Source organism: Harpia harpyja, chromosome 10 (assembly GCF_026419915.1).
Source record: "Harpia harpyja isolate bHarHar1 chromosome 10, bHarHar1 primary haplotype, whole genome shotgun sequence".
In the NCBI taxonomy this organism is placed as follows: Eukaryota; Metazoa; Chordata; class Aves; order Accipitriformes; family Accipitridae; genus Harpia; species Harpia harpyja.
This window is the reverse complement of record NC_068949.1, coordinates 3,300,249-3,313,108: the sequence shown is the minus strand read 5'-3', so window position 1 is coordinate 3,313,108 and position 12,860 is coordinate 3,300,249. Positions and strand designations below refer to the sequence as shown.

Genomic DNA, 12,860 nt, shown 5'->3' with positions numbered 1-12,860 from the left:
CTCCAGGCAGAATAATTTTACTTTTGGCAGGTTTACAGAAAAGCAAGTCAGTTACATTTTCACCTCAGGTGGTTTGTGGTATCAAAAAGGCAGTTCTTGCAGATGGAAAACTGTCATTACATGAGGACAAGCTGTTTGCTGGGGGAAATGGAAATATTTTGCTCTCTGTCAAACCTGTAAATATTGGAGAGAAAAATCTGTTTTCATATAGGAATACTCAAAACAGAAGCCGATAGTTTACTGGAGTTCTACTTGACTGACAGAGTGGCTCACCAGACTGGTGACTGGCCAACTTGTGCTTCAGTTATTACACAAAGTTGCCATAAAATTTCAGTGAGGAATTGCATATCCAAGAAAACAGTAGTGTGCACCTAGAAATTCTTTCAGATAGCCTCAAATAGGTTTGGTGAGCTGAGCATCGGTGTGTGCCTCTGGAAATGATAAGTCACCGAGTCAAAGACCCCCCACCAAATCTCCCACAGGAAATGCACTAGTTGTGCACTCAGCATAGTCTGGAGTACTTCATTCTTGCTGTAAACTGTCTACCATTAATGACCACTGATGTAGAAAGAACTATAAAGAGGGCATACAAACAGGTGCAGAGCTGCTAGAGAATAATGTGTAGCTCATTAGCTTTCCCCAGGCTTTCCATGTGGATACAAAGCAAGGGTATGGAAGTACTGCCTGTTGCTACTGCGTGTTACCTATGTGTTTAATCACTTGGAATTGATTAGTAGAAGGTGGAAAGCAATAGAAGCAGAAAGTCTTCAGTGGTGGATCTGCGGGCATCTTTGAAAGGTGTCTCTAATACCACCTTAACACGGCAGAGTCATCAGATCCAAGATCTACACAGATGAAGGTTGCAAACCCCAGAATTTAGCACAATTGTACATAAATCAGACAATTTATCATGGGAAATTGATCCCACCTGGAAATCTTCGACTTCTCAGCAAAAATTCAGACTTAAAGCTAAATAAAATGCAAGATAGCCCAGCAGTATATTCAATTAAAAGGGATTTATTTACATTGGACTGAACCAATATTTCTGAAATTTTTCAAAATTTGGGTGTGCCTACCATATCAGCTTAATTCAGTTTTACTCTTTGCTCCTAGGCTCTGGTCTTATCTTCATCCACACTCCCTGCAGTCCCATCTGTGACAAAACCCACAGAGCCATTAGTTTATGCAGGGGTGGTAAGGATAAACCTCTGGGCCCACCAAACTGAACAGGTCTCCAACACTACCCCAATAATCCCTGCATTCCTGTACATCCACACACATCTTCCTGCACCAGCAAGTGAAACATACCTTGACAAAGCTGTAAGACCACTTTTGCTGAGACACAGCAGCACGATCATTATTTTATATGATGGACTAGAATGCCAAAAAGCAAATTAAATTGACCTTCGTCAGGGCACTGACTCAGGCCCATAGGATCTTACAGCAAGACCAGAAAAGACCAGTGTACTCCCATGTCTATCTGTTCGGAGCTAGGCCAGAAGCGTAGTGGCCTCTGCAGGCCACCACAGGCTGCCTGACAATGCCAGTTGAGATTTATAAAGCTCAAAGAGTGTACCTTCAGGCATTCACTGCACACAGAAAATGTGCTTTCACAATGCTATGCTGCACCAGATAGGTGTAGTACTGTTTAGGAGAGAGGGTGGGTAAAGCAGCCTGGCACCTACCACCACTTCTTCGTCTGCCTCTGCCTAGTATGGGAAGAGGAGAGCATAGGAAACGGTTGCCTCTGATGAGGTCTCCCCCGAAAACACTCACCATAGGGAACAAGGCAAAGTTTAGGCCTTCTGGTCAGGTTTTTGTCACCCTTGCTGCAAAGGAAATGTGTATGAAAACATGCCTGGTGTCTGTGCAACTCGGACATGACAGAAAACTGCGCTGCAGAGGGAAAAGCCACCTCTGTTACCACCAGTCTTCCATAGCCACTCCAACTGACAGTATAGCAATGCACAGAGTACATTTCCAAGTAACAGTCAGCTACCCTACAGCTCTTACTGCCATCCACTGAGCGCACAACATGCATCTGCAGCAGAAACGGTAGGGTGAACAAATCTCACAGCAGATACTGCCCAGTGAAGTATCCATTTATTCTCCTGCATGCAGGCACAATACTTCCAGCATGAAAGAAACACTCAAAGTGTAAGAAAAAAATCAATAAGGTGGTGAACAGGAAGGTCTAGCTCTAACTGATATAGTATCAATGTATTTCACATAAAGAAATTTGATGATAGGAAGATAATCAGGGAGTCAAGGCAATACAAAGAAAAAACCAGAAAGACTGAGCAGGCTGTGATGGTTAAGATTGCTTAGAATTTAATCAAATTAGCAAACATCCCAGTGAACGAGTAATACAAAACCCACATAAACCCACAGGCCTCGATCAGTAGAATTTAGCTTTGGGTTTGTATTACCCATATGCCATCCAGGATGGGGTGACTGATCATGACACTGGGATGGGAAGGAGAGACTCAGTGTTTAGGTACTAGCAAAAGCTGCTTCAAGAAACAGCTGCTAAGGGAGCTCTGAAGAGAAGATGTGACCTTGGTTTGGCCTCAAGGAGCATCCAGGTTCTGAGTGAGAATCGCACAGTTAAAGAGCATGCATAGCAGTGTGGGTAGTCTAAAGGCCAAGAGACCTAGATACCATCTTGGTAGCATAAGACAAGGCACATCGGCTATTAAGAAAGACTTAAGGAATTAGTGCACATTCTTCTTATTTTCTGCAAAAGGGCAGAGCTGGCTCAAATAAGCAAGTAGTCAACAAGCATTGCATCTGTGTTTACCCCTCTTCTACGTCTATAAACAGAGGGTAGTGCTATTCCTAGCTTCCTTTTGCTTCTCGGCACCAGTAACAAGGGTCTCAGTGGCTGGTGCATAACAGCTGACCTCACTTGTAAATTATATGCTACACCACACATATATAAACAGAGTTCTGAATGACAGCAATACAGATTTTGAGTAAATTGCAAAAGGATTACGAAGATATGCAAGTCTAAACATACCAAATATGTTGAGAAACGTTATACGATCCAGTGCTTGCCCCTAATAACGAACAGTGAGATCAATGCCCATTTTTGCTTGCTCCTCATTTTAATAAGCTGACGAGGTTCAGCATAACACCAACCCTACGCAAGTAATTTAGCGTGTAATATGGAGGCTAACACAAACATGTTTGGAAACTATCTGTTGAAACGGGCTGAATCAAACATAATTTCTAAATCATCATCAACAATTGTAGAGTATGATTTAACATTTTCCCATTATTTTTCAGTGCCAGGGAATCTCTCACAATTCAGTAAAGTTGGCAGCACATTCATTTCCTGCCCTGATGAGATTTAATAGCCTTTTTTCATCACAATTAAAATCCATTCACACAACGGATTCTCCCTCCAGAAAATTCAAATCCCATTACATCTTACTCATTGGTTTCTATCTGAAGGTTCAGATTTGTAAAGCTTGAGAAGAGTTGGACTCCAGTCTGGAATTTTGCTTTAGGTTCATCTCTCACATCTGAATATCTGAAGAATGAACTCCATGTCTGATGTTTTATGATTTAACAGACTCGGCTGTAGTGCTTGCTTTCTTCCAAATCTCAGACAGATCTTTTTACTCACACTGTTATACTTCATGAACTATAAATTGTTCATATTCTAAATCTTTTTTGATAGCTATATTACATTCTTAAAACAGGTTTTCCACCACAACAAATACCCATGTCTTAATAAAAGACATCTTCCTTTCCCTAATTGCTCTACTGCAATTTTCATTCTGCCATGGGGGATTCCCAGTAGACTTGCAGAGGCACTTTTCGTGATCTGCTGGCAGTGCTCTAATGCTCTTTATCACAAAATCACAGTAGCTTTTATCATCTTTTAGGCAATTTATAAAATTCTACAAGCTTACTGTGTGACAATTCAAAATAATGTTTTACAAGTTTAATTTATAAAAGTGTAAAAAGTACAGTATGTGCTTTGAAAAGGTCACAGAGAAGCTTTCCATTAAAGAAATCAATATGATCACAAACAGATCTTGAAGTCATATTACCATTTTAATTGGCTGGCACAGCCTCCTCAGAATTCCACCTCAATAGTAACATGAATTACAACTGTGAGAGCACAAGGCTCTGCTAACACAAACAGGAAAATAATTATTACACATTGACTGGCTATCTTTTACTACTACCCAAACATACCAAAATTATTACATTAAATATCTAACATTGTTTTCTACTCAATAGATTCACCTCTTTCTTGGACTGATTTTGAATTTCTGTTCTTCAGAATGTGATATTAAAAACATTAAACCCAAGCACTTCAAGGTGGAATTTAAAAAAAAAAAAAAAAGGGAAAAAAATCCCACTTCAAAGCCACAGTATTGAGCACCATTAAGACTGGCTGGCTAAAGAGCTATGAACAACTTTGCCCTTTTCCCAGAGAGATGCCAGGGCAGCTGCCATACTGGTGAGCTGCAGAAGTTAAGAGCAGAGGAAGAGGAAGGCTGCCTGTCCCCACTCCCCATTCTTGGCTCCTGTAAAATACCAGCCTCATTCCTTCTACTCTGGCTCCTTCTCCCAGTTTATTTGGGTTTTTTTTTGTAACTCCTTATCACAGCCTCTCTCTCAAGCTCATGTCTGCATTAATCTGTTTACTTTCACCTCTAGCCTTTACACATTACTGAGCAAGTTAAAGTTGCCTCTCGCTGTCATGTTCAATGCATGTGTTTGCACTACATGTCACTGGCTCCCAGATTTTGTCATTAGCCACAGTTTCACTGGTTTTACCACATCCCAAGCTCCTCTAACACACAAAAAGCTCTGTTTCTTTGCCTGCCACTCCTATAACCCCAGCTCAAAGTTGCCAAACTAGTCACTGTTTCTTCTCCCTTGTGCCTGCCCCTCAGTCCTAGCATCACCAATGTTATTCCAAAATATTCCTTCTTTGTCCTTGGTCTGGCTCCAGGCCATTCTACATTCAAATTAGACATGCCATCTTCAAATCCTCTCAGCTTGATTACCAGCATGGGTGTTCCTGAAAGCATATAAGACATACTGGAGAGCAGCTGGGGACAGCAATTACAAGAAAAGTTTGATTTACTCCATGGGGATGGCATATGTGCCATCTAGTCAGACACAGGAGTTATGAGAAGATGGCGCTTGCTGTGCTGCTCGGTGGGTTAAGTGCACACAAGCTGGCCAGCACCGCAAGCACTAGCGGGATGGAGCATCAGCAAAGGCAAAGTCCTCAGAGCTTTCAATCTGCCCTGACATACATGCAAAGCTCTGGTTTTTGTAAACATAATTTGGCTGTATTGGAGCAGATATGTTCACGAGTATGGCAAACCGAAACCTTCCTAAATTTCATGTGTCTTCTCGAAAACATGAAAATGTTAAAACTTAGTAAATTATCTTGAACCTATTTTTAGCTGTCATATCTTTTTTCTGAAGAGTTATTTTTCCTTCATCTGATTTATGAAAAATATGTGAAATAGGCTGAAATATTAAAAAAAAAAGAAGTATCTAGCAACCAACAAATCCCAGCCCACCAAGTAAATTTGCAGTTAGGAGAAACTGAAAGGGTTATGAATATACTCCGACAAGAGGAAGAGTGTGTGTGTATATATATGTATGTATACACATGTACACAGTCTTGTCTATATCTTAATTTGAAATAATCAACCTCTCTATATTCTTTTTTGGGGGGATATGGTGTTTGCTTCTAAAAAGTAAAGGTTTAACAATGTCCCAGAAACAACTTAATATATTTAGTGATTATGTAAAGTGTATTTTTAAACTCAGGTAGAGTTTCTTAATGTTATTGGACACTGTGAACACAAACACAAACAGATTAAAAAGTAGGATTTGTGTAATACCTTGTATCTGTAGGCTCTGTGCTGGAGACAGTAGACTATAAATAGAAGGAGAAGGAAGAGTTAGACATTAAAATTCAATTTAGAAATGAATCTCATGTTCTGTAGCTGACATTTGAGATTGCAAAAAAGTATCATACAGGAGAAAATTATTAAAGAATAACTTTGGCATATGAAAAACACGTCTGCAGGTTCTACAAATAGCCAGGAATAAGATGACAGAAAGCATCCCTGGGCTTACTGACTAAGTAACTTTCATCCTTGATCAGACCTTTGAACCTTATGCATACACATCAAGGTTCTGCTGTAGCAGAGTATCTCTGACACATATACAAACACAGCTTTGTCAATTAACAAGAGATACTTGGTATGCAGTGATAACTCAATGAATGTTTAGAAAAGAAACTTACATTTCCGAGAGATACTCTTATTTTCTCACCCCTGTAAAGACATTTAAATAAGTATTTTACTTCAAGGATATTAGTAACCTCTTTAGGGGGAATCTGTGCCCACCCAAGGCTCCATGCCAACCTGCTACAACCAGCCACGATTTGTTTTGGTGTAGGCAGTGCAAATAAACCACTGTCTGTTGGCACTTGGGAATTGCACTGCATTTTCCCCATTGTCAGAGAAGCATTGGCAAAACAGAGAACTTATCTGCTATGCAAACAAGGCCATACATGGGCATAATCAGGACATTTTAAGGAAAAAAGATCAGGTATTTCTCGAGTTAAGATGAACAAAATGTAGAAGCTCTATCTCCTCTTCCTAAGATGCAGAACTCTATACATCCAAGACAGAAATCCAGCGGAACAGAAGTAAAATTAGTCCCAGTTTTGCTTTGTGAAATACACCATTTTCATGGTTAACTTATTTCTGATTTGGTCTGTTTCTGAGAATACTCTCTCATTAACATGACTAGTGTTTTGTCAATAGTCTGCACTGGTGAAAGATTTTTTTGTTTAAACGTTACTCTCTTATTTGAAATAAAACCCAGTTAAGCAGATACGCTGATTCATATAGTTGACATTTTTAATGTAGATAAATGAATAATGTAGCTAAAATGAATTTAACTTCACCGACACCTATTTCTATTTGCAATGCCATTTTCTAATAACTGTATTTTAAAGCCTAAACCAAAATCTTCTTAGTGAATTAGTCACCAGAGATGATTACCTTGCTCCAAGAATATAGAAACATACTGACATTGGCAGAAAAGCTAACCAGTTAATTAAAATCTAAAGTATGTTCAGAAACCTCTCAAATACTTTATGCATTGCTGAACATACCTAATATATCATGACATTAAACTAAAAGAAGGGGTCATTCAAAAGAACGGAAAAGTAATAAGAACAGAAATATTCAGAATAGTAAAATAAAAATGTATTTGTCAAATTCCACATGCAAGCCGTACTTCCTTGGGTTTTCATTGATTTTCTTTTTTAAAATCTTGCAATATTCTTGTCATATCAAATAAAATTTAGAATGTTTAAGGCTGACAGAGATAAAAATATAGTCACCAATATTACATGGAGGAGAAAAAGTGCAAAGGAACATTCTGAATAAAAATATCACAACTTTTGTAGAAGTGGAACTTTCATCCACTGAACTACATTATTTCATTGGTAGCCAAGTATTATGGAAGTGTTTAATTAAGTATTGGCAGAGGAGAGCGTAACTGAAATACCAGTAAACATTAGAAGAACCAAACTGAAGTTGCGTCCTAGTGCATATATGGGACTTAGAAGAGTCTTTGCCACCAGCATTCAAGGAGTATTATAAAATATACTATAAATAAGTTATTGTATAACCATTGACAACATTTCTCTTTGTATAAAGTTATGGAGAGTAGTAGTTTGCCTTTATATAATGTGTGTATCATCTTCAGGGTGCCCTTACCAATTTATACATATCTTCAAAAGCCCTCCTGTACTGTGTTTATGTATATATTTCAGCAAAAACTGGTTGCGTAAGCATAGTTAAATTCAGTTTCATGTAGAAAAACTGAAGTCAATCTTAAAAGACTTCTATCTGGTACAGGAAGCAGCATCCAGGGCTGGGTTGATACTTCACCTGCCCGAGTTTCAAGAGTTTTGCTGTGTAGAAACTCTGCAAAACTTTGTTGCTGAGATTTTGTTTGTAAAGATCAGGTCATTGTCCACAACCCAGAGGAAAACTCACTTAAAAATAGAAGGTATCATTCAGATTTCTCTGATTCTATATAGAGGAATTTAGGTTGGAACAGATTAAGTCAATGATCACTGGGGTGATGTCAAGAAGTGAGAGCCTGTCTTATGAGACCATATAGTGTGCAGTAGAATAATAAACCATGATACGAATAAGCATCCTGGGGCTTAGCCCCAAGGAGAGAGAACAGCCGTTTACGTTAAAGGACCATCCACTGCTTATTCCAGGGAACATTTATTCTGTTCCTCCATCTCCTGAGTGCATGAAAGGCTGAATCAATCAATCAGACCTGTGCAGAGCTGTTTTATTGATTAAACCTTGCTTTTAGTATAAAACTTGTCCTGAAGAAACCTGGCCTCCTAACGGAAGTTTAACCATAACCCTCAAACAAAAAAACCCACCCCTTATTCTCCTTTTTTATTGTTTTAAACCAGCATTGAATTGCACACATGAAATAATCACAGACACCTGCTGCTTACCTTGTTACAAAATTGTACTACTTGTGCCTGAAATGTACTGCTTAAAATCCAAAGAGAGGAATGTTGTGCAAGGTTCATTAACGGCTATGCAATCAGTGAAGTCTTGCCACATGGACAGCAGACACTGGGGGCCATTGAAAAAGTTCAGCAAGTACTGTACACACAGCGGTGCTTTGAGACATCTGAGAAAACAAATCCTTCTGAAAGGTCTGGGTATTTCCAAGCAGGAGCTTTACAACAAAGTTTCAAAAATTTCTATATTGATTCTGAAGACTATAACGACAGAAAGATTTTAACCAAAATGATGCTTCAGCATACAGACACTATTTGCTCTGAGCTGGTGAATATATTGTAGGTTGAGGGCATTGGTTCTGTGAAACTGGGGGAAAGTCCTCTCCTTGGAGGCCCTGTTCCACCAAATTCTACATGGAAATGGAAGAACCTCTCCAGAGGGAGGCAAACATCAAGGAATAGCAGAGAGAAAAAAATGTGATGACTTGTTCCCCCGGACTTTTGATGACATCCTCTTCCCTAAGCCACCTCGCTGTCTGAAATTATGCTAACAATACAGTAGCTCCTTTTTACATTGAGAAAATAGAAGGGGTCGGCTGAAAAACACACTTTTTTTTTCTCTGTGGCCAGCTTTGCCTCAAATACCAAAAATGTTTCTGATAGCTGTTCATTGCCATTGATGTGAAGGAAGAATGATCATCGTCTTCATTATGACTTTCAAAATAGCAATGAAGCTGCATAAGGAATATTTGAAAATACATTAAAAATGCAAATATATTTAAAAACGTGCATTAAACTAAAATGGTTTCAATTCTGACATGTATTCTTTTGCATAATGCTATCATCAATTCAGAAGATTCCGTTCTGCCAAAGAAACAAGTGGAAAGGAAAATGAGTATCTGCTTTCACCTAATTGTATAGTTAATATAATGCTAAAGAAAGCTACAGATGAGTCTTCATTTCATCTTCTATAACAAGTTCTAGATGAGTTTTCTTCTTCTCCCAATAGTGTTTCAAAATTACAGGAGAAATTTTAAATGTTTTTGAAACTTGATTATATGGAAATGTTATGCAATGTCCCTGAAAAATGGTTACTTCTATATTCTTCAGTTGAAAATAAAAAAATATTTTCTAGTTATTAGAAATCAATCTTTTCCTCAGTTGAGGACTGCCCAGTGCCTATTTTTAAGTTCAGTGGGGGTAGGGAGGAAATAAGGATGATGCAGAAGTACTTTTAGTGGCTGAATATTGTATATATTTCTACCAGAGATCAAAAATTAAAAGAAATCAATCTAGTATATATTGAATTATAAGACATAAGCATTTGCTGTTGTGTCACTTGAGACAAATAATTGATAATTTAATTCTTTGGTGATACATGTAATTTGTACAAATATGGAACATGGAAAAGCAAAAAATGGAATCAGATTTAATTCAGTCATTACACCAGCTCTCAAACACCTGACATACTTTTTTTTTTCCCCAGGAAAAGTATTCCTTTGATCTGGATCAATCACTTTTTTTTTGAAAAGAAGGGAAGTTTTAAAGAATACCTAAGCATTAAGTAATTTGACAGATACTTAGATATGGACTATTAATATGAGGGACACCATTTTCTCAGAGATTCAACAGAGTATTTTTGCTCATGCATCTGGAAACAATCTGATACTCTATCATTAAATCCTGTTTCTCATAATGTTATAAAGTTTCTGCAAATTATTATGTGAATTCCTATCTCAAATGCAGTAACAGACAGGTTTTCTGTGTGACGGCAGATCTGCATAATCCAGAGAAACTTACCAAGTCCTGATTCAGTACAGCTAAGCTCCAAATTAACATTAATTTTATTAACATTGCATGTGTGGAACATTTTATGAATGTACTAAAAAAGAGGTATTTCTCTATCAGCTTGTGGAAGCTATCTAACTTGTCTGTCTCTGACAAGAAGGAACTGGCCTTGATATTTATTCCTTTTAGTCTGATATTTCTGAGAGTTAGGCATTTCAGCAGCAGTTCCTACACAGTGATTTCCTACAATTATTCATAAGAACCTGATACTAATCCAACTGAATTCAATGGCATTATTTCCATGGACTCCTGCTGACATTCATCCATGTCCTAAATTCTTTAATAACCAAAGGAGGAGTCTTTGTGTAGCACTGTAGGAATAGATTCAAAGAGTAAAATAATCTGCTTTCAGTGTTTATTATATTAACAATTTGGCTCTGGCTTTCCTCAATGAATTAGTTTAAACACTAAAATTTAAAGTACCACCACTAACTTGCCTTAAAACATGAGGATTACTACATCATGAAGAACCTAAAAGAGAATACAATTTAGGAGACTTCTTTTCTCCAGACCATTTTCATAAGACTTTTTCCATAAGCACAGATTCCTATCAATTAGGCCTATATCATAAGCATGCAGTCTAATTTAGATAAGCAAACTGAAGTTGCATTTTGCTCAGAAAGGGATCACTACAGTAGCTAAGACTATTTTTAGTCTGAGATTTTCAGGACTTTGTGTGAACCACTGCTATACTAATAACACTCTAACACTAATACACGCTGTGTCTGGGAGGTGCGAAGAAAGTCTAAGTGATGATCCCAGAGAGCTTAACCCCCCAAAATGTTCAGAAAGAATAAAAAACCACAGGGTACATTTCCACATTTGGTGACTGAGCAAGACAACGTTTTAATAATGCATCTGTATTTTTAGGATACTTGCCAACCTATTCATGATGTCTTTATACTAAGACAACTGTTTTCTTGCAGGTACTCTGGGTAGAATAAGCAACCTTTGGGGATTTGTATATAAGCCAGCTGAGGGGAGTGCACAAGCCATGTGAAGCATCAGTCCAGAAAAAACCCACTCCCTCTTCCGAAGTAGATTAAAAGCCTCAGCAGCTGAGGGCTGCAAAGGAGGCTGGAACAAGCAGGGCAGGTACAGCAGTAAACTCTTTACTCCTAGGGCAGAATTGGACAGGCTCACACATGGCTGTGGCCCATGAAGAATTAAATGCATATGAAGCAGGGAAAGAGAGTGTCCTGTCCAGAGCATAGCTAGTACAGGTAGTAGGTATGGATGGGGAAAAGAAAGGTCATCCTGAGAGGGTAAAAAGGGAAGGAAGTTTATCCCCTCTCTTAGCTGTGTTATCTCCGTGTGTGTTGCTTTTACCTACAAGCAAACCCACAAGCTGATGAATGAAAATACAGTCAACATCAAATAAACAGAGCTTAGGAGCTGTCAGGGACCTTCAGAGGTCATTTAGTCCATCCCTGTGCAGAAAGGTGGGAAAAACAGCTCCCGAGAAGTGTTTGTCTCACCTGTTCTTACAGGCTTCCATGGGACTCACCCAACTCGAGGCAGATTATTTCAGTGCTTGTTCATCCCTGCGGAAAACCTTAACACCTTTTCCTAGTATGTAACCTTATAATAATCCTAATCTCACGCTTAATGAAGACTAGAATTGGTTTTTATTCTATGAAAAACAATCCAATTTGCATATTATGTTTGCATGAATTATTGGCTGGAGGGTGCTGTAACAAAATTACAAAACTAGTGGGTGTTCAAGCAGAAGTTCCCATATTATTGCTGGAGGGAAAAATTATGGTCTTACATTAAAACAGAAATAAATGAGTGCATGGGGAATTAAGAGCAGGGCTATGGGAACTGGGAACAGGCCTATTGTCAAACAATAGATGAGAAAGCCTGGCTTTTCACACCCCAGAAACTAGTTTCCAGTACACAGAAATAGCTACAAAGAAAAGTGGCTATCAACTTGCATGATGGAGGTGACTTAGACAAAATGAAGATAATCTCTCTTCTATACTTTCAGAGCTCAGTGCTATATCAACTTTACCAGTGAAAGCTACTTAAAATGCAAACACCTTCCTCCCAGCTTTCCCAGCTCAGCAGACCTGAATAAAAACTCATCCAGTCCCAGAGCTGAAAAATGAGCAAAGATTTTAATGGGCCCTTCAGATGAAACAGCTGCATATGCACACTTATGTAGAGTATCACCTTGAAGAAATGATCAAACACAGGTAATGGCATAGAATAATTCCTCATAAAAGATTTCGTTGTTTTTGATTAAAGTATAAAACATTAGCAATACGGGGTGAAAAAATGTTCTCCTAAAAGAAAGCATTATTTTCTTAAGTTAATTACAAAAGGTACAAATATTGGCACAGATTTCAAAAGATGCCCTTCATCTGTGCACTAACATATTTGTATGGCAGATTCTGCCAAGGTAGAGAAGGAAAACAAGAGAAAACCCATGTTATCAAAAGAATAGAGA

The 12,860-nt window shown here is 38.3% G+C and overlaps 1 long non-coding RNA gene across 2 annotated transcripts in view; it reads right to left on the bottom strand.

Moving 5' to 3' along the window:
• LOC128147516 (uncharacterized) overlaps nucleotides 1-12,860 on the bottom strand; it is a 178,869-nt gene that overhangs the window by 106,440 nt on the left and 59,569 nt on the right. Inside the window, exons 4-5 of one of the 2 annotated variants that reach the window (XR_008237034.1) lie at nucleotides 6,293-6,323; nucleotides 5,886-5,920 (exon numbers count right to left, since the gene is read on the bottom strand). The exons of the other annotated variant lie outside the window; for it this stretch is intronic. This is a non-coding gene — a long non-coding RNA (uncharacterized LOC128147516). The remainder of the gene's footprint in view (nucleotides 1-5,885; nucleotides 5,921-6,292; nucleotides 6,324-12,860) is intronic. 2 annotated transcript variants of the gene reach the window in all.